The sequence below is a fragment of the Aulonocara stuartgranti genome (genome assembly GCF_965226115.1).
Source record: "Aulonocara stuartgranti genome assembly, chromosome: 3".
Lineage (NCBI taxonomy): Eukaryota > Metazoa > Chordata > Actinopteri > Cichliformes > Cichlidae > Aulonocara > Aulonocara stuartgranti.
In genome coordinates this window covers 62,048,247-62,070,991 of record NC_138941.1, presented here as the reverse complement: position 1 = coordinate 62,070,991, position 22,745 = coordinate 62,048,247, and the positions used below count along the sequence as shown (strand labels likewise).

Here is a 22,745-nt window from a genome sequence, read left to right as displayed (position 1 = left end):
ATTCCTCCATGCAGATCTTCTCGAGAGCAGTGATGTTTTGGGGCTGTCGCCGAGCAACATGGACTTTCAACTCCCGGAATTTTCTATGGGGTTGAGGTCTGGAGACTGGCTAGGCCACTCCAGGACTTTCAAATGCTTCTTACGGAGCCACTCCTTTGTTGCCCGGGCGGTGTGTTTTGGATCATTGTCATGTTGGAAGACCCGGCCTCGTTTCATCTTCAAAGTTCTCACTGATGGAAGGAGGTTTTGGCTCAAAATTTCACGATACATGGCCCCATTCATTCTGTCCTTAACACGGATCAGTCGTCCTGTCCCCTTGGCAGAAAAACAGCCCCATAGCATGATGTTTCCACCCCCATGCTTCACAGTAGGTATGGTGTTCTTGGGATGCAACTCAGTATTCTTCGTCCTCCAAACACGACGCAGCAGCGGAACACGTCTGGCACTGCGGGATTTGATTCCCTGCCATTGTAGTGTGTTACTGATGGTGACCTTTGTTACTTTGGTCCCAGCTCTCTGCAGGTCATTCACCAGGTCCCCCCGTGTGGTTCTGGGATCTTTGCTCACCGTTCTCATGATCATTTTGACCCCACGGGATGAGATCTTGCGTGGAGCCCCAGATCGTGGGAGATTATCAGTGGTCTTGTACGTCTTCCATTTTCTGATGATTGCTCCCACAGTTGATTTTTTCACACCAAGCTGCTTGCCTATTGTAGATTCACTCTTCCCAGTCTGGTGCAGGTCTACAATACTTTTCCTGGTGTCCTTCGAAAGCTCTTTGGTCTTGGCCATGGCGGAGTTTGGAGTCTGACTGTTTGAGGCATCTTTTTTAGCTTGGGTGTGATGGAGGTTTCTCTCCACTTCAACCAAGTGCTGCTCGAAGGGGCTGATCTGATCTTTGGAGCCCTTAGTTTAGTGTTTTTATTATTAGGTGTTGTGAGCTGAGACTAAACAGATCTTACTGACCTGAATTACTTCTGAATACGCATCAATACTTTACATTCATGTGTATGTGTTTGCATTTTGCTGAACGTTTGATGAATTTTTACCTCTCGCGCTTATTTATACCACACAGTCTGATCTGCACACATACAATATCAATGCATATGTAAAGAAGCCAATGACTTTAAAATATTTGGTGTTTTTTTTTTTTTTTATTGTTTTTATTTTTTTATTTGTAAGCTGATTTTTTTTTTTTTTAACTGTGATTTTTACATATTTGAATAAAATACAGTTTTACAGTTTTTTTTTTTTTTAGGAGAGGCTTGACAGGCTTATTATTAATTTATTATCAAAATGGCAATAATAATAATAATTAATAATTATTAATAATAATAATAATGGCATAGCGGTGGTGGTGTTATTGATATTATCATTATTATTAGATTAATTAAATTTATTCCTTTTGATTTTTGCTCTCCATTTGTGGATATTTAATTAAAATGAGCTCGACATCCCTCCTTGATACACACTTCACATTCTGAGAACAAAAATCCTTAAGAAGAAACTGAAACTATGATTATTCAGATCATTTTGATTATAGGGATGTTGAGTTTCTGATAACTCCTTGTTTTTGTGTTGTATGTCATCAGTGTGTTTATTTGGAGTTTGATTGTTCAGTTTGCCATGAACCATTATTATGCAAATTATCATGAGTACAATGTACAATGTTTCTCTTGTTAAGAAATCAGTTTTACCCCGGTTCTTTTTATTCCTCGAGCATCCAGAGATGGCACCAGACTCAGTAGTCATTTTCACAAAATCTTTATTCATCTTTATTTATCTTCATTTAAGCATGCACTTCTAGAAGGGAAGACGAGGCCAGTGTCCCTCTCCAAATCTTCACCCCTTTGTCTGTGAAACACAATTTTATAGGGGCGACCCTATCATAAAACCCCCTACAGTGTGCTGCAAACTCTGTGTTTGTGTCTATGTGCACGAGCACATGAATGCCTACATGTGCGCATTCCCTAGTGTCTATGTGAGTGCTCATGAGTGAGTGTGCGTGTGGATGTTTGAATATTAGGGAGGGAGGCTTTTTTTTTTTCTACCTCGGCTTTTAGATTTTCAGATTTGTTTTGTTTTTTTTTGTACAAAAATATAAATAAGCAACTTAAATAATATATGTTTACAAGAATAGCATATTTTTAAAGTGGTGGAAAAGGTTGTGTTCATGTTAAAAAAGAACAGCACTTCGTTTTAAACTAACATCACTGTTTTAGTGAACCATACAGTCCAGATGGGTTTAAGGTAGTTACCCATTTATTTATGTAATACCCTAAAATTTGTACGGCACCCATTCTCATTTATCTGTACCTACGGGCAGCAGGTGGTTCAAACCCAGTCTCTTTCTTTGAAGAGCTTTTTGTGAAATTATTAAAACCCAAAAAAATATTATGAAATTACAACATGATTTAATATAACTAAAGCTTCAAACAGGTTAAATATGAGCACGTTTTTACTGACTACAGGGCTATACTATGAAGGGTGCTAAACACAGGCAGGCTTTTGTTGTGTCAGCTTACCTAACACTTACCTTACTTATCACATGAATAAGTAAGGTGGTAATTAACTTTCTGTTAAACTAGGTTCACTGCTTTAGGCTCTGTGTGCACATAAAGAGATATTCTACAAGCGATGATCAAATGGTGATTAAAAAACAAAAAATATAACGGTAAAAATTAATCAAGTTACCCTGAGTACACTCTCAGTGCTCCGTTTATTTCTAAGGTGACAGCTGCAAATTGAAACTCTGAATATTTAAACAGGATCAATTTAAATATTAAAGCTTACAACGGAGAGCTGTATTGGTAATCTGGCATAACGGACATCTTCCTGGTGGGACGACCTATTTTTGGGCCGATGGGTCAATTAAAGGGCCGCTGCAAATCGCCTGTAAAGCAGCCCATTTGTTCATTTTCAATAATGACATTGTATTGTAGTGAAATCTCTGAACGCTCCATCCTCACCTACAGAGTTTAATGTAGAAGAAATAGTGAAACTATGGAGGTGACAAGCTGATACACACAAAAAAAAAAATAAATGCAGCAAAATGTGTCAAATTAATGACATGATAATTTGCTGTTGCTGCAGCTCCACCACCGTCAAGTAACCAGCAACACCCAATAACCACCTTTCAGCTGTTAGCACCAGCTGTGGAGAAATACAGAAGTGAAGACACAAAGGAAGGTGAAAATAACATGGTAAGAAAATAATGGTGAGACATAATTAGGAAGGGAGAGATTCAAGAACTCCTCCTTGAATCGCTACCTTATCGTGGTGGAGGGGTTTGTGTGTCCCAGGGATCCCAGGGGCTATGTTGTCTGGGGGCTTTTGCCCCCTGGTAGGGTCTCCCATGGCAAAATGGTCCTGGGTGAGGGACCAGAAAAAGAGCGATTCAGAAGACCCTTATTAAAAGGATATCGAGGGAACAGTTTACCCTGCCCGGGATAGGGTTACCGGGGCAGATTCTCGATGTACCGGCCGGGCTGCAGGACGTGGCGGCCGGGCTGCAGGACGTGGCGGCCGGGCTGCAGGACGTGGCGGCCGGGCTGCAGGACGTGGCGGCCGGGCTGCAGGACGTGGCGGCCCCTCCGGCACGCCGACCTCCAGCTCTGGCTCAGCGGATCCCTCCGGACCTCCGAGCTCCTCCGGTGGCAGCGCGGGCTCACCAGGCTCGCTGAGCTCCTCTGCTGGCAATGCCAGTCCCTCCGGCTCGTTGAGGTCCGCCAGCAGCGGTGCGGGCTTCTCAGTGGGTGGCTCGCTGAGCTGCTCCAGCTCACAGTGCTCCTCCGGCATTAGCTGGCTGGGCTCCCCCGGCTCACAGTGCTCCTCCGGCATTAGCTCGCTGGGCTCCCCCGGCTCACAGTGCTCCTCCGGCTCGCCGAGCTCCTCCGACTCGCCGAGCTCCTCCGGCATTAGCTCGCTGAGCTCCTCCGACACGCTGAGCTCCTCCGGCTCGCTGAGCTCCTCCGGCTCACAGTGCTCCTCCGGCTCGCTGAGCTCCTCCGGCTCGCTGAGCTCCTCCGGCTCGCTGAGCTCCTCCGGCTCGCTGAGCTCCTCCGGCTCGCTGAGCTCCTCCGGCTCGCTGAGCTCCTCCGGCTCGAGCATGCTGAGCTCCTCCGGCTCGCTGAGCTCCTGCTCGAGCATGCTGAGCTCCTCCTGCTCGAGCATGCTGAGCTCCTCCGGCTCGCTGAGCTCCTGCTCGAGCATGCTGAGCTCCTCCGGCTCGCTGAGCCCCTGCTCGGGCATGCTGAGCTCCTCCCGCTCGCCGAGCCGCTGCTCCCGCTCTCCGGGCTCCGGCTCGCAGGGCTGCACGGCTGGCCGTGCGGGCACCTCCCGCTCCCTGAGCTCCTGCTCCGCTTCGCTGAGCAGCTCCTCCCGCTCTCCGGGCTCCGGCTCGCAGGGCTCAACAGCTGGCCGTGCGGGCACCTCTGGCTGCGCTTCAGCCACAGATGGATGATCCGGAGGCGAAGATGGTGATGCGGTGTCCGCAGGTGGGGAGGGTGAAGGTAGAGCCGGTGAAGAAGATGGCCGAGGGGTGACTGCATGCGGATGGGATGATGACGGCGCTACAACCGCAGATGGTGAAGCCGCCAGTGGCGTGGAGACTGCTGAATGAGGCCACGCTAGTTGTACTGTTGGCCGGCTTGCAGCAGCGTCAGTGGTGTCACCATCCACTGAAAACAAAAAAGCAGATGGGATGAGAAATGAAAAAGTGTCCTTATTACTCACCACAGCCGGTTCTTGAGATGTCCGGGAGGGCGGCTGCGGTGAGGAACGCCGGCGGCGCGAACGCCGTTTCCGGGTAGACGTCGGGGCCGGCGTATCAGGCTGAAGAACCTCAGGCTGGCCGAGTGGGGGGGCAGCCTGGATCGGAGAGTGGAGGTGAAGGGTGTTGAGCAGGAAATCCGCCACAATCAGAAAAAGATTGTCCAACACCCAGGGAAAACAAGTCAGTGTTTCCTGCAACCGCTTCTCCACAGCACAACGTAAACCCTCCGCGTGCGCTTCCAGCCACAGTTCACATAGACGATTTACTTTGTCTGTCACCTCCCTCCTGAACCTCTCCGAAAAGTCCGCTGGGTCCATCTGGCAGGATCGTTCTGTCACGGTCTGGAGGGCAGACCGTGGGGGATGTAGGAGAAAGGACCCAAAACGCAGACTTAATGGAATGAACAGTGGGTTTATTTACAGTGAGGTAATTGTACACCACACATTAAATCTCCAAAAGTGCTCCCTCGACTCCCGTGACGTGTCTTCTCCCAAGTGCTGGTATCCCGTGCTCTCTGCCCCTGTGCCTTCACACACCCCGTGTGTCTTGCAGTCCTGTGTTCCGCTGTCCTCCTGGGGAAAAACACAGACACAGCCGTTATGGCACCAACTCCGGCAGGCATACACTTTAACAACACTAGAAACACTGACATGGAGTCTAACTCAACGATCCTGCGCCGGAGGAAGCTCCATCGCTCTGTTAAGTAGCTCCCCCGACGATCCTGATCAGAAGCAGGTGTGTGGTAAGCTAGGCGTGACCAGCAGCTGGCAGGGCCACACCCATCAGGCCTGCAGGTGGCTGTCCTTCATCCTCCAGCCTCACACACACACACACACACACCAGCATGGAACACAACAGCACAGTGCAGCAAACGTACATCCAATACACTAATAACAATAAAGGTCCACACTGTTCACGAACCCCGAGTCCCCGGCACCGGGTCCGTGACAATTGGACTTCTTTGCTAATCACAGTTTGGCCATAACGAACACCCTGTTCGAACATAAGAGGGTGCCACGTGCACTTATGGACAAGGACGCTCTAGGCTGTAGGTCGATGATCGATTTTGTAATCGTATCACCAGACCTGCGACCATATGTTCTGGACACTCGGGTAAAGAGAGGGGCTGAGCTGTCAACTGATCACCACCTGGTGGTGAGTTGGATCAGGTGGCGGGGGAGGACGCTGGACAGACCTGGTGCACCTAAACGCGTAGTGAGGGTGTGCTGGGAACGTCTAGCAGAGGCCCCAGTCCGCGAGATCTTCAACGCACACCTCCGGCAGAGCTTCAACAGCATTCCGAGGGAGACTGGGGACATTGAGTCTGAATGGACCATGTTCAGCGTCTCCATTGCCGAAGCTGCTGCATTGAGCTGCGGCCGCAAGGTGGTTGGTGCCTGCCGTGGTGGTAATCCCCGAACCAAATGGTGGACACCAGAGGTGAAGGGAGCCACCAGGCTGAAGAAGGAGTCCTATCAGGCTTGGTTAGCCTGTGGGACTCCGGAGGCAGCCGACAGATATCGACAGGCCAAGCGGAATGCGGCTCGGGCAGTGGCTGAAGCAAAAACTCGGATGTGGGAGGAGTTCGGAGAGGCCATGGAAAAAGACTTTCGGACTGCCTCGAAGAGATTCTGGCAAACCGTCAGGCGTCTCAGGAGGGGAAAGCGGTGCTCTACCTGCACTGTGTATAGTGCTGGCGGAGCGCTGCTGACTTCGACTGAGAAAATTGTCAGGCGGTGGAAGGAATACTTCGAGGACCTCCTTAATCCCACTGACACGTCTTCCGAGGAGGAAGCAGAGTCTGGGGATGAGGGGAATGACCCGCCAATTTCCGGGGGCGAGGTCACTGAGGCAGTTAAACAACTCCTTGGTGGCAGAGCCCCTGGAGTTGACGAGGTCCGCCCCGAGTTCCTGAAGGCTCTGGACGTTGTAAGACTGTCCTGGTTGACACGCCTCTGCAATGTTGCGTGGAGATCAGGGGCAGTACCTGTGGACTGGCAGACCGGGGTGGTGGTCCCCATCTTTAAGAAGGGGGACCGGAGGGTGTGTTCCAACTACAGAGGGATCACACTTCTCAGCCTACCTGGGAAAGTCTATGCCAGGGTGCTGGAAAGGAGAGTTCGTCCGCTAGTCGAACCTCGGATATAGGAGGAACAATGCGGTTTTCGTCCTGGTCGCGGAACACTGGACCAGCTCTTTATCCTCTCGAGGATACTTGAGGGTGCATGGGAGTTTGCCCAACCAGTCTACATGTGTTTTGCGGACTTGGAGAAGGCATTCGACCGTGTCCCTCGGGGTGTCCTGTGGGAGGTGTTGCGGGAGTATGGGGTGTCTGGCCCATTGCTACGGGCCATTCGATCCCTATACAACCGTTGCAAGAGCTTGGTTCACATTGCCGGCAATAAGTCGGACTCGTTCCCGGTGGGTGATGGGCTCCGCCAGGGCTGCCCTTTGTCTCCGGTTCTGTTCATAATTTTTATGGACAGGATTTTTAAGCGCAGCCAAGTGGCGGAGGGCTTTCGCTTTGGTGGCATCAGAATCTCATCTCTGATTTTTGCAGATGATGTGGTTCTGTTGGCTTCATCGGGTGAGGGCCTCCAGCTCGCACTGGAACGGTTCGCAGCCGAGTGTGAAGCAGCGGGAATGAGGATCAGCACCTCCAAATCTGAGGCCATGGTTCTCAGCCGGAAAAGGGTGGAGTGCCCACTCCGGGTCGGGGATGAGTTCCTGCCCCAAGTGGAGGAGTTCAAGTATCTCGGGGTCTTGTTCGTGAGTGATGGGAGAAGGGAGCTGGAGATCGACAGACGGATTGGGGCTGCAGCTGCAGTAATGCAGACGCTGCACTGGTCCGTCGTGGTGAAGAGGGAGCTGAGTGTAAAAGCGAAGCTCTCAATTTACCGGTCGATCTACGTCCCTACCCTCACCTATGGCCACGAGCTGTGGGTAGTGACCGAAAGAACAAGATCGCGGATACAAGCGGCAGAAATGAGCTTCCTCCGAAGGGTGGCTGGCCTCTCCCTTAGAGACAGGGTGAGAAGTTCAGCCATCCGGGAGGGGCTCAGAGTAGAGCAGCTGCTGCTCCACATCGAAAGGAGCCAGCTGAGGTGGTTCGGGCATCTGACAAGGATGCTCCCTGGGCGCCTCCTGGGTGAGGTGTTCCAGGCATGTCCCACCGGGAGGAGGCCCCGGGGCAGACCCAGGACACGCTGGAGAGATTATATCTCTCGGCTGGCCTGGGAACGCCTTGGTATTCCCCCGGATAAGCTGGAGGAGGTGGCTGGGGAGAGGGAGGTCTGGGCCTCTTTGTTTAGGCTGCTGCCCCCGCGACCCGGCTTCGGATAAAGCGGATGAAGATGGATGGAGATTCAAGAATTCAAGTAAAATAATTGGCTACTTTGATCATCAGCCACCACTAATATCTAAAGTTTACCATATAATCAATTAAAATTGTCACATGCTGCCATGCAGTGCTGCTAAGATGTTCTAACCTAACTACAACTGTACCAACCTAATTAAAACCCGTTATTTATCTAGTGTTATGGCCCGTCTAGGCGCGGCCAGACCACAACATAAAGGGTGATCCATCCCCGTCCAACCCCAAGCAGCACATCACACACTTAATATTTTGTGACAGTGATTTATTTACAATAAGTGCAGTTAAACAAAGGAAGGGACCATATCATAACTTCAGGGTGAACCCAAGGCCAAAACAACAAACAAAAAGTAGCCTATCTCAGGAATAAACACAACTTACCTACTCAAAAGAACTAAACCAAACGACAATCACTTTCCTCCCTGCCTAACAAAATCAGGAGAAAACTGATCAAACAAAAAGGCGGTCCACCCCTACATGCTCTTACATTAACATAATATTTTGACACAGTGAACGGTCTGCCGGTTGGGTTGGGCCGAGGATGAATGAATTGGCAGTCCCTGGCGGTCTCTTCTTATCCGCTGCCTCCCAGTCCTCAGCCAATCGGTGCGAGCCATCCACCCTGGATGCACCAATCCCGGAGGAGCACCTGGACACTCAAATTCACATATGATTACGATCACAGTCGTAACACCCCCTTTCCCAAGTATTAACATTACCCCCAAAATGTTTAATTCAAGGAGAAAGTGCTCTATACAGGGTATCAGCCAACACGTTCTATTTCCCTTTCTTGTAATTAATCTCCAAGTTAAAATCTTGCAATAACAAGGACCAGCGCATAAGTCTTTGATTGGAGTTGCGCATTTGGGAAAGAAACACCAGTGGGTTGTGATCGGTAAACACCTGCACAGGCAGCACACTTGACCCGACATAGACCTCAAAATGCTGTAACGCAAGGAGTAAGGCAAGAGCCTCTTTTTCAATGGTGCTATAATGGGTCTGGTGTCTGTTAAACTTTTTTGAAAAGTAGCAGACGGGATGATCTACGCCGTGACCATCTTCCTGTAACAGAACAGCGCCTGCGCCACACGAGCTGGCATCAACTTCTAGTTTAAAAGGGCACTCAAAATTCGGCGCAGCTAGCACTGGTGCACTGCACAACAATGCTTTGGCAGATTCGAATGCCACCTGACACGCTGGAGACCAAATAAAAGGCTTTAATGGGCTAACAAGATCAGTTAGGGGACTAACCACATCAGAAAAATTTCTGCAAAACCCTCGATAAAAACCGGCCATTCCTAAAAAACGACACAGAGCTCTTTTTATCTGCGGAACAGGAAAATCAACAATGGCCTGTACTTTCGCAGCAACAGGGCGCACTTGCCCCTGTCTGACCTGTTTCCCTAAATAAGTAATGGTGGCTTTTCCAAACTCACACTTTGAGAGGTTTAATGTGAGAGAAGATTCACAAAAACGTCTGAACACCTCAAAGAGGGTTTCCAGATGTTCTGACCATGTTGGAGAATAAATGACAATGACATCCAAGTATGCCTCACAGTTTCTCACTCCAAACAATACCTTCTGCATCAGACGTTGAAATGTTGCAGGTGCGTTTCGCAACCCGAAGGGCATAACAGTGTATTGGAGGAAATGATCTGGAGTTACAAACGCGGAGACTTCAGAAGCTCTGGGGGTTAACGTGACTTGCCAATACCCTTTTAACAGGTCTAATTTAGTGACGTATGTAGCTGAGCCGACACGATCAATGCAGTCCTCCAGTCTGGGGAGAGGGAAAGAATCCGGTTTTGTGACTGCATTAACCTTTCTGAAATCGGTACAGAAACGTGGGGTGTTATCTGGTTTAGGCACCAAAATACAGGGTGAACTCCATGCACTGTTACTGGGCTCAGCTAACCCATGTTTAACCAGGTATTCGACTTCCTGTTGCATTAAAATCCGCTTGGTTGCATTTACGCGATAAGCATGTTGTTTTATTGGCTTATCAACATCCACAACGATATCATGAAACAGCACAGGCGTCTGCCGTGGATGGTCAGAGAAAAGCAGCAAATTAACTTCAATCAGATCAAGGATATCTTTGCGACAGAAAAGTTCTCTAACACTTCTGAGTTTCGCAAACGGGCCAACGGCATACAACTGCTTTTGTCAATCAAGTCATCATCTTGCAAAACATACAATGGTGGTGCCGAACACACAGAGACAGGCGCTATGGGAGAGGTTTTTTCGGCTGCCGCGTCCTCTCTGGAAACATAGCGTTTAAGCATGTTAACGTGGCAAACCCTCAGTTTTCTCTTTCGATCAGGAGTTTTTACTGCATAGCTAGTGTCACTTATCCTTTTGTCCACCTCATAGGGACCAGAAAACTGAGCATGGAGGCTAGACCCAACTAAAGGAAGCAACACCAGAACTTTTTCACCAGGAGCAAAATGTCGGACCACTGTCTTTTTGTCATACCGGGCTTTCATGTTGCCTTGAGTTTGTTCCAAATTGTCATGGGCCAACTGACATGCACGGAAAAGACGTTCTCTAAAACTGCAAACATAATCTAACACGTTATGTTCGGCTCGCTGTGACTCGGATAACCACTTTTCTTTAAGCAGTCGCAGGGGACCGCGCACAGTGTGTCCAAAAACTAGGTCAGCCGGACTAAATCCAAGGGATTCCTGAGTGGTTTCTCTAACAGCAAAAAGCAAAAGCGGAAGTCCCTCATCCCAGTTTTTACCTGATACAAGGCAGTATTTGCGCAACATGGTTTTTAAGGTTTGAGGAAATCGTTCCAGTGCACCCTGACTCTCTGGGTGATAAGGGCTGGACGTTTGATGTTTAATTTTTAACTCCTTCAAAACCTGGGCAAACACCTTTGACATAAAGTTTGTTCCCTGATCAGTTTGAACAACTCTGGGTAACCCAAAAGTTGAAAAGAATTTTGTGAGGGCTTTCACAATGTTCTTTGCCTCTAATGTACGTAATGGAATTGCCTCTGGAAAATGAGTGGCAGTGCACATTACCAACGGGCCCACACAATCCAACAGAACTCTCTCAAAAGGCTCACCCAGTGCTGGAATCGGGTGAAGAGGCGCTGGCGGAATTTGTTTATTTGGCTTTCCCACTACCTGGCAAGTATGACATGAGCGACAATATTTCACCACATCTGATTTTACTCCAGGCCAAAATAAGTTACGTAATACACGGTGATACGTCTTTTTGACCCCAAGATGTCCAGCAAAGCAGGCATCATGCGCGAGACTGAGAATCTGGAGTCTATATTCCTTTGGCACCAGAACCTGATTTACCCTATGTAAATCAGTTGAGTCAGGAGACCAAGATCGCAACAGCACACCGTTCTCAATGAAATATTTTACTGGAGCTTTAGATCCCTCTCTGTCCACAACAGAGGAAAAACAAGGAACCAGTGAAGGATCACCCTGCTGTGCTTCGATCAAGATTTCTCTGGTCGTATTCAAGCTCTGATTAATGTCCTCAGGAATCATTTCAGGGACGTCACATGTGGAGATTTTTACAGAATCATTGGGTGACACGAAAGAGTCGTCTTCATCAAGCGTAGCCATAAACGATCCAGACAAATCCACAATCTCACCCATTTTACTAGCCTGAGCATGAGTAATTGCGCACGCAGGAAACACCTCGGAAGCAGTGGAGTCTGAGTCAGCATCAAGGGCAGGAACATCAACAACTTCTGGCGGGGGAAAAACATGCCCACCAGCTAGATCATTACCAAGAATGAAGGACACTCCTTCGATTGGTAATCGCTGGCGCACAGCGACTTTAACGTAGCCCAACACTAACGGCGAGTGCAGGTGTACCATATGCAGAGGGGCTTTGGTGACACTCATTTTTATTCCCCACACTAGTATGTCGGAACCACAGGATGTTTTTTCAGACAAAGGCAGCACAGACTCTAGTAGAAACGAGTGGTACGCACCCGTATCTCTAAGAATCGTGACTGGCACTTTATCATTTTCTTCACCCGTCAACGAAACAAAGCCGCATGACACAAATGGTAGAAACTGCGGATCAACGTCAGTTTTCGGGTTTTGTTCGGCCTCCACATGCACCTTTGGCGAGCAAGCGGTTTTAATCAAACCCACGCTTGTGGGGAATTTAGTGCCCCTCGCTTCTTTTCTTTTTAATACTGGACACGCAGCAATCAAATGTCCTGAGTCGTGACAATAAAAACATTCTCGACCGTTTGATTTAGCAATAAACGGTGATACGTTTTTAAGCACTGCTCTTGGTGACTTTTTTCGTTCAGATAAATTTTCCTGAAACGAATTCTGTGCACAGAACACACTTTTGTGCGTTAAAACAAACTTGTCAGCCAGGAGAGCCACGTTAGTGAGAGACGACACCTTTTGTTCATTTAAATAAGTCACGATGCGTTCCGGCAAACACTTTTTAAACTCCTCCAGCAAAATAAGAGTTTTCAACTCTTCCACGGTTTTAACTTTACATGAACAACACCATTTCTCAAACAACACATTCTTTTCTCGCCCAAACTCAACAAAAGTCTGGTTAGCAGTTTTATTAAGAATCCTAAATTTCTGCCGATATGCTTCAGGGACAAGTTCATACGCCTGCAGCACAGTTTTCTTAAGCGTTTCATAATCTAAACTCTGCTCAATAGACAGGCTTGAACACACTTCTTGGGCTTTTCCCACAAGCTTACATTGGAGTAAGAGGGACCAAAACTCTTTCGGCCACTTCAAAGCAGTGGCTATGCGCTCAAATGCACTAAAATAGGAGTCTACCTCAGACTCGCGAAATGGGGGAACCAACTTGATGTGCTTACTTATGTCAAAACCAGCAGTGGAAGAAGCACTTGTGCTTGATGACGTTGGGGAAACACCAGCTGAGCCCTTTTCAAGCTCAAGAGCCCTAATACGGAGATGCATAGCTTGCACTTCCAGCTGCCTGTTGCGGGTCTCCACCTCTTTTATGCGGAGCGTGAGGCGCAGATCCTCAGTGGACGTACCTTCACTGGATTCAGAAATCCGATCAGCCTCCGTGCCAGTAGCAGACGCATCAACTGCGTTAGCATCCGCTTCAGATGCAGTGCCATCTGCGCCTTTCACTGGCTTGCTTTCCGCATCATCTCCCCGTGGTGGAAGCACACCTTTCTCCACTAGCTTTTCAGCCAGGGTTTCCTTTAACTCTACCTTGTGAGCACTGTAAGACACTTCCACATCGTAAGAGTTTGCCACAATGAGCTAGAGTTGGATGTCTCGAGACCGGTCTCGAGACCACTTTTATGTGGTCTTGGTCTCGTCTTGGTCTCGACGGACTTTTGTCTTGGTCTCGGTCTTGGTCTCGCTGTTTCGGTCCTGCGTTCTCAAATTGACATAGTGTTCGGGCGATTTGGAGTCAACCATCAGCGGAGCGGGGGGGTGGCTTACTGGGTGTTAGATTTGTATTGTTGATTGTCATTTATGCTTAGAAATATTTACTCATATATGCTTAGAAGTGTATAATCAATTGTAGTTTAAATTGTTGATTTATGGTATAGCAAGCACACGTATATCTGTTTAAGTATAAGAGCCTTTTGTTAGATGGACCCAGACGTCCTGGCACCAGCTAGCACCAGAGTCTTCACAGGGTCACATCTTGACCTCACACACATACACACACACACACACACACACACATACACATACACACACACACACATACACAGGCAAGGTACTCTTTGTGTGTATGTAGACGTCATATGTTAATGAACCTATGCATATTCATGTACCTCAATAAAAGAACAGTGGTACGGGAGAACGGACGAGAGCAACTGGGGTCAAGCGAAGGAACGGCGCTTTGTCCGGTTTCTCCCGTGCACGAGTAACATGAAGAACTTTGCCTACTTGTGTCTTGCTTTGCAGTGTAATTATATTGTCTTCAGTGTTCCAGCGGATAGGTACAAGCTACAAACCTATCATTAATTGGTCCTTCGATGCCGGAGCCCTGGAATCGCATTCACCGAGGGGAGGAGAGGCACGCTGAAAGACTGACGTCAGCCAGGAAGTTCCTGTGGATTCGCTGTCTGTCTTTTCTCCTCGATGAATGGTGATCGGCGGGATTCGAGGCTGATATTACACGCTAAGCAACGCCAAGTAAGTTTAAGTCTTTGCCACTGTGTGCGGCGGAGCACGCGGTCACTGTGTGAGACTGCGTTGAGACAATAGGCCTCATTTTTGTTGGTTGTGAGTGAGGATATTTGTTGTTGTTGTTGTTGTGTGAGTGTGTGCGGATTAGAACATGTGGTCTGTGACACCGACTGCTGTTGTTATCATGGTTTCCTAAGCAGCCAGGAGTGTGTGGAGAGGGCCAGCCCACATCAGCAGCACTTGAGATATGCTCTGGTGGATGGCTTTCCCCCCACCCCTTGCTGACACAAAATGTTAACTCTTTAGCTTGCCCTGATCGACAGCAGCCTGTGTGCCAGACCATAGACGTAATTGAGGTGGATAGTTGCTAAAAGTAATGTACATTAAGCTTGTGGTTGCTCAAATTCAGTACAATGACATATGAGGTGAAGTGATATGGGTAAATATTTAAACTAATGAAGTGCATAGAGAAACTTGACCTGTGTGAAAGACTGTCGTCTTATTATGAGCCATTTTTGAGATATGCAGCACATCTGTGAAAACAACTAATATGCTGAAGTACATGATGGAGAAGCTGTATTGAATATGAAAGTGTAAGACTTTGCCGCTGTGGGCAAAGAATGCACCTACTGTGTGATGTTGCGTTGCAGTTTTCCTGCATCTTGACTCCTGTGTGTGGAGTGTTCATAGCATCAGCGTCATGTTTTCGTTTATTTGTTTTGTTGGGTTGAAAATAATTAAATAAACGTGTGATCATGCCTATGGATCACCATGGCACATATCTCCAGCCATATGATTTATTTATGCAGATGAAAACGTGAGTGTGAATGTGTCTGACATCAGTGTTTTTGTGCACTGTGCAAAAGTAATTGCCTTTGATTGTGAGTGAGAGCGGTGATTTTGCGGATCACAAGCTGTTGTAAAGAAATAAAATAAAATAAAAAAAATAAAAGAGTGAAAAAGAGACAAGTTACATTGTAGACGAAGAAAAATAATCATAGCAGAAAGGTTTTCTGCTTTTAAGAAAGGATTGTTCACACAGACAGAGAGAGAGAGAGAGAGAGAGAGAGAGAGAGAGAGAGAGATGTGTGTTGATTAAGCAGTGATGAGAATAATGAACATGTCTTAGTTTGTCACTTTCAGGTGAAAAGCAGACCTGTATCAATTTTCCACATGCAGCGGTCGGACGGAAGAAATTTATAGTTAAACATCATTGGAAACATGCAAGCCAAGTTTCTGGCTGACTTATTTACAGCGCAATGTGTATGTGTCTCAACCTCACAAGCAAGCTCACTCCTCCCTGAAGAATGCAGCTCCACAGCAATAACATGGCAGATAAAGAGACAGCAGCAAGTCCTGAGCAAAAGTCTCAGCGAGCAGCAGCAATGTGGACAAACAGCACCAGAGAAGAAGAGCAAACCCATCATCCTGACTGATCGGATGAATGGCACTGTGTTTCCAACAAGCTGCAACTTCACTATGCATGTGAAGAAAACGTTTGAGGAGAACTGAACAGTTGGAGTTTGACATTTGCCACCTGTGGAGTAAAATGGCAAGAAGAGACAGTGGAACACAGGACAAAGCTGAAGGAGAACTGCCGGGACTGTTGAAGTGGGAGAGGACAAAAGAGTGAGAGGACAACAGAGTGAGAAGACTAGGTGAGAACACATAGGAATTATTTAATGTGGGAAATCAAAATTTGGGTTAGCAAACCTGGGGAAAAGAAAACTGACTGCTTAAGTTGGAAAATTGTGAAGGAGTCTGAAACACTGCGAAAATAGAAACATACAAAATCACACAAACAAGCAGAACATGAATTAACCCTACTAACAATTTCAAACACAAAATGACTCATGAAGAATCATAGCACATTAGTTAAGAAATGATTAAATAATAGCAGAGAAGTGTGTAGAAAATGCAGCTTTTAAGAACATGCTCTGCTGGATATGCAGCTCCACAGACATGCATTAGACCTGCCTAAGACCACAAACACCCAAGCAATGAAAATTAGCTTGTTATCTTTCATCAGTGTTAAAATAGTGTCAATTTAGCAGACACTTGTTATTAAATACTGAATTTATCCAATGCAAAAAAATTGACTCTCTAGGTTGCAGGACAACAATTTAAACTTTTGTGGGAAAAAAGATTCTGGTTTGACCAACCAGTGATCAGACAATAAATTTAGTTGTTGATATAGTAAATTGGGAGAAGCTTGCTGCTTGATTGAGGCAGCACATGTAATTTACTGTATGAGGGAAATTGTCTTTTGTGATACTATTTTGAACATGCTTTCCTGTCGTCCTGTCAACTTAGTGGGTTAATAGCTGATATGCAAATTAGTTGATCGTTCTTAGATTAATGAAAGGTGATTGAATTCTAGCACGAGTGAATGAGATGTGTTGGAGTTTGTTGTGTGTTGAGTGGAGACTCTAAAACACTGAGTTTCCTGTTTTGATGTGCGAGTGAATCCTGTATTTAGATACACAACTCTGAATACGTCAGAACAAACTTCTTTTGTGAAGTGCACAACAGCATGTCACATGTTTTATGATGAAGGGAAAAAGGAAAACTGAATAGATCTGTGGCCTAAATGAGTGAAGAGCACAGACCTGGTGATTAAACTCATAGCTAATAAGACATTAGGGTTGTGTTGTGTGTTGTGCAGCTGATGGTTGGTTTGGAGTGAATCTAGCTGATGATTCTTCTCCTGTTGTGAAGTTGATGAGGAGCTTGTGTCATGACTTAACAAGGCCTTTTTATTTTGATACTTTCACAGTGCACTGAGAGTTTGGTTTGATAATCTCTGTTATTTTTCATTTTTCATTTTTGAACAGCACTGATTTTGTTTGTCTATTTCTTTTCTTTAAGCAGATCTGCACGTCAGAAATTAAAAGTGCTATACGACCTGTCGAGAAAGCTGTTACAAGTGAGTTTTCTCCACATTGAAATGGGCTCAGGAGAAAGCTACTTATTTGGGACAATATTAAATGAAAGTCCCGGCCTAAAAAGAATTCAGCGATGTAATCCAAACTAAAGTTCTTTTTCTTTTTGAAATGACGTCATTTTGCTGGAAGTGGAAACTAAATGCGACGATGGGTTCCACTATCAGCAAAGAATGAATGAATGAATGAATGGAAATAAAAAACAAACTGACTGACTGGTAAAAGCTGACAGGACTTGACCACGACTCAAGGTTAACCTCCACCTAGACAGGACACAAGGGTGGATGAATTTATGTGTTTTTTGTTACAGGAGCAGAAAGATGACAGCAACATTCGAGGTTGCATGACGATTTAATCTTTTAAATGCCATTTTCTCTGTCTGTGAATTTACTATGTGTGTGTCATTCACTAACTAGTGTTGCTCACAGACATTACTGTGAGAAAGTGTACACACCTGCGCAGCGCTAACATTTACATTTCTTTTTACAGCAGATGATTAATCATGTGTTTGATCATGTGGTTTATAAGAGGATTAGTTAATGTTTTCCTACTACAGGATTTCTGGGTTTATATGTGAATGGGGTTAGGGTTAACAGCTGAACCAGGAGGAAGGCAGAGGAGATGGACACATGACAACTCTCACCTAAGAGAGACAGATCCAGCAGGCCCAAAATCAGGACTATGCGTGACGAGAAGGAGTGCCTGAGAGGATCGTCCACAAGATGGGAGCTGAGGCCAGGAGAGAGACTTCAGGAGGATCAGAGATCATCTTCAGCACAGCAGACATCACACAGAGAGCTGTGCTACTGAGCTTCCAGGAGATCAAGAGGAGACTTAACACAGCAAGCAGCGTTGGGACAGGAAAACTCGAGGGATGAGGGGAGCGTGCCAAGCTCCATCGACAGCGCAGAGGGAGTCTAAGGATGACATCATGATTCTGTGACAAGCACAGGAACCAGAAGCTATGGTGGTGATAACAGCAGTTTCCTATGAGGTCTGCAGCTTTGGAAATAGCTGAGACCCATGTTGACAAACAACAAAACCAACTGGTGTTTGAATGTTTATCCTACATACATTTGGACTCTGGTCCTATGGACAATGATGGAAACAACTGGAAGAGACATTCATGACGCCCTGCAGAGCTTAAATGTGATTTGCACACCCGGAGGAAGCATCACCAAGCTGAGATGGTTTTGAAAATGTTACTTTCTTATTTTCACTATTAAATTAACAATTTCTTTGTTTGCTTGTAGGATGCAGTTTGCCATGAGATGAGATCAATGAACGGGATAACTGCTAATACATTTGTTAAACTGTGTATTTTTTCAGTAATTTAGGGTGATTTGACATATGCTGAGTATAAAAATGTTTGCATTGAAACTGACAGACATGAGGTATTCGTAACTGGGAACTTTCCAAGCATAAAGGTCAAAAAGGGGGGAAATGTTAGATTTGTATTGTTGATTGTCATTTATGCTTAGAAATATTTACTCATATATGCTTAGAAGTGTATAATCAATTGTAGATTGAAAGAATGTTTCATCCTAAAGGAGGTCTGTAACAACTCTGTGTAGAAGGGAGTGCATTCATTCCTCTAGAGTGTCCTGGCATAAATCACATTCTCCCTAAGAGAGTTTATCTTTGATTTATGGTATAGCAAGCACACGTATATCTGTTTAAGTATAAGAGCCTTTTGTTAGATGGACCCAGACGTCCTGGCACCAGCTTTGGGGAGTCTTCACAGGGTCACATCTGGACCTCACACACACACACACACACACACACACACACACATACACACACACCCACATACACAGGCAAGGTACTCTTTGTGTGTATGTAGACGTCATATGTTAATGAACCTATGCATATTCATGTAACCTCAATAAAAGAACAGTGGTACGGGAGAACGGACGAGAGCAACTGGGGTCAAGCGAAGGAACGGCGCTTTGTCCGGTCTCTCCCGTGCACGAGTAACATGAAGAACTTTTGCCTACTTGTGTCTTGCTTTGCAGTGTAATTATATTGTCTTCAACGTTCCAGCGGATAGGTACAAGCTACAAACCTATCACTGGGCCTAAGCCCGGGTCATTTTTTCAGAAGCATGGGGTCTTTTGGAGTGTAATTTGTTAGTTAGATTCCTGACTGACAACTGTATAAAACAAAAACAACACACAAAGCACAGAGCACACCGTCGTAAATTCCCCCTAATTTTGGTATGATCCGAGCTCAGGCACTGAGCGACTGAGCGCAGCACCCATGTGAGCGAGGGGGGAGAAGCTACTGCCTGCGAGTTTGCTGCAGACAGAGGAGAGCTTAAGTTTGACCAGGTACCAAAGCAAATCATAATAATGTAAATATGACAGTGTATCACAAAAGATTGATATCAAATCAAATCAAATCAAATCACTTTTTTATTGTCACATCACATGTGCAGGCACACTGGCACAGCACATGCGAGTGAAATTCTTGTGTGCGAGCCCCACAAGCAACAGAGATGTGCAAACACAACAACACAAACGAGCAAAATACAAGAATGGCCAACCTGAAACTAATAAATATATGTACAATATATAATAGTATATGCATTTCTGGATGTGTATACTAAATATTTTCCTACGTGTGTGTGTGTGTGTGTGTGTGTGTGTGTGTGTGTGTGTGTGTGTGTGTGTGTATACACATTTTTACAAATTAAATAGTAAAAAAATAAAATAAAATGATAATAATAATAATAATAATAATAAAATATATAAAATATACAGAGTTGAATATGTGCAAAACAAGTGGCATTTATATACAGTGTGGAGTGCATAATGTTGAAGTTCCAGTAGTGAAGCTGAGGTGTCTATGACGTGTTCAGCAGTCTGACGGCCTGATGGAAAAAGCTGTCTCTCAGTCTGCTGGTACGGGACCGGATGCTGCAGAACCTCCTTCCTGATGGAAGTAGTCTGAACAGTTTATGGCTGGGGTGACTGGAGTCCTTGATGATCCTCCCCGCTTTCCTCAGGCACCGCTTCCTGTAGATGTCTTGGAGGGAGGGAAGCTCACCTCCAATTATCCGTTCAGAGCACCGCACTACTCGCTGGAGAGCTTTGCAGTTGTAGGCGGTGCTGTTGCCATACCAGGTGGTGATGCATCCAGTGAGGATGCTCTCAATGGCACAGTGATAGAAGGTCCTGAGGATGCGGGGGCTCATGCCGAATCTTTTCAGTCTCCTGAGAAAGAAGAGGCGCTGCTGGGCCTTCTTCACTGTTTTGTTTGTGTGTACTGACCACGTAAGATCCTCAGCCAGGTGTACGCCAAGGAACCGGAAGCTGCTCACTCTCTCCACAGCAGCGCCGTTGATGGTGATGGGGGTGTGTACTTCTCTGCACCTCCGGAAGTCCACTATCAACTCCTTTGTCTTTGCGACGTTGAGGGTGAGATGGTTGTCTTGACACCAGTGGGTCAGGGCGCTGACCTCCTCCCTGTAAGCCGTCTCATCACCGTTGGTGATAAGACCCACCACTGTAGTGTCGTCCGCAAACTTCACAATGATGTTGGAGCTGTTAGTGGCTGTGCAGTCGTAGGTGTAGAGTGAGTACAGGAGAGGGCTCAGTACACACCCCTGTGGAGCACCAGTGTTCAGTGTGATGGGGGATGAGGTGATGCTGCCCAGTCTGACCACCTGGCGTCTGTCAGACAGGAAGCTAAGGATCCAGCTGCAGAGGGAGCTGCTCAGTCCTAGATCCTGCAGTTTCCTGTCCAGCTTCGAGGGAACGATGGTATTGAATGCTGAGCTGTAATCTACAAACAGCATCCTCACATACGTGTCTCTCTTCTCCAGGTGTGACAGGGCAGTGTGTAGTGTCAGGGCTATGGCATCATCAGTGGACCTGTTGTGGCGGTATGCAAACTGTAGAGGGTCCAGTGAGTCGGGTAGTGCAGAGCAGATGAAGTCCCTGACCAGCTTCTCGAAGCATTTGCTTACGATGGGGGTCAGGGCTACAGGTCGCCAGTCGTTCAATGAGGAGATGGTGGAGGATTTGGGTACAGGGACGATGGTGGCCATTTTGAAGCAGGCTGGGACTACAGACAGAGAGAGGGAAAGGTTGAAGATGTGCGTGAACACTCCAGCCAGCTGAGCCACGCATGACCTGAGGACGCGGCCGGGAATCCCGTCCGGACCAGTAGCTTTGCGTGCGTTCACCTTCCTGAAGCACTTCCAAACTGATCACTTGGTTGCGTTACTTGCTCTTCAAGTGAATCAACAAATGGATAAATAAAAAGCTGAACAGCAATGCTGATTTTTTTTAGAGAGTCTTTGCTTACATTTCATATTTTCAGTTGTTTCCCTCCACGGCTAAACAAACTCTCTAAATCGGTTTCAATTGTGTACTGATGTACACAACAATGGACATAAGGAGCTTCTTTCAAAGAAAAAACTCAGGTAGATGTTATTTTATATATTATGCTTTGGATGTTGTTCAGTATATCTATGCAAAACAAGAGGAATTTCAATACACAGCAGTATATTCACAGTTGAAACCAGATATTTACATACACTTTATGGAGAAAACATAAAAACTTTTTTTTACTGTTAAACATCAATTTAGAGTAAACTTTTGTTTTAGATAAATAAATGTTGAAATATCTTTTGAATTAGTTAAATGTTAGAATAAAAAGAGAGAGATCTGTCTATTTTAATCACTTTCATCAAATTTAGGAGTACATATACACTAAGTTTATTGTTAATTAATAAGAAACTCCAGACGATTCCATTCTGAGCTGAAGAAGCTTCTGATAGGTTAGTAGAGTCCATGTGAGTAAATTGGTGGCACAGCTGTGGATGCATATAAGGCAAAACACAGAGCCTGTTTCTTTGACATGGGAAAAATCAAGAGATGTCAACCAAAACACCAGGAAAAGAACCGTGGAGCTCCATAAGTGTGGCTCAAGTTTGAATACAATTTGGTGCCATTTGCTATTAACACTGGAATTCCCAGCTTCTACCGTTCTACCTTTAAAAGCCGGAGAGCAGTCAAGTCAAGAAGGCTTCTACCTGAGACCCCCGCGGAGTCATCATTTTGCGTTTCTACCTTTAAAAGCCGGAGAGCAGTCAAATGCTGGAAGTGGAAGCTAAATTGGCTAGTCATTCATATGTATATTGGGTCGTTACCTAGGAATTCTGGAGGGAGGGGATTGGGGGAGAAATCAACACACATGAGTCTAGGTCCTTTGTTGCTGACATTTATTGATAAAAACAGTAGTTTCATTTCATGTTATTTCCTTTTTCATTTCAAGCAAGGAAGTGGATGTAGTTAGTAAGTAAGATATTTCAGACATTATTCTGACACAGAGGAGGAGATACTGGAATTATAATTAGTATCTATGCATGCATTTGTGATTTTGTTTGACCTTCCCATTGCTCACAATTTGAATTTGTTCACACTGCAGATGAGTGTCTCAGTCCCCAAACAAGCTCTCTTTTTCGGTGGAGAAGCAGTCTCCTCATCCGCAGTGAGTGTGGAGAAATCAACACA

General features: G+C 46.0%; 2 protein-coding genes across 2 annotated transcripts in view; both read left to right on the top strand.

Annotated features, from left to right (window-relative positions):
• The window catches only part of LOC309695479 (low affinity immunoglobulin gamma Fc region receptor III-like), a 92,343-nt gene that overhangs the window by 11,073 nt on the left and 58,525 nt on the right, over positions 1-22,745 (top strand). The window lies entirely within an intron of this gene.
• The window catches only part of LOC309693812 (piggyBac transposable element-derived protein 4-like), a 39,990-nt gene that overhangs the window by 14,302 nt on the left and 2,943 nt on the right, over positions 1-22,745 (top strand). The window lies entirely within an intron of this gene.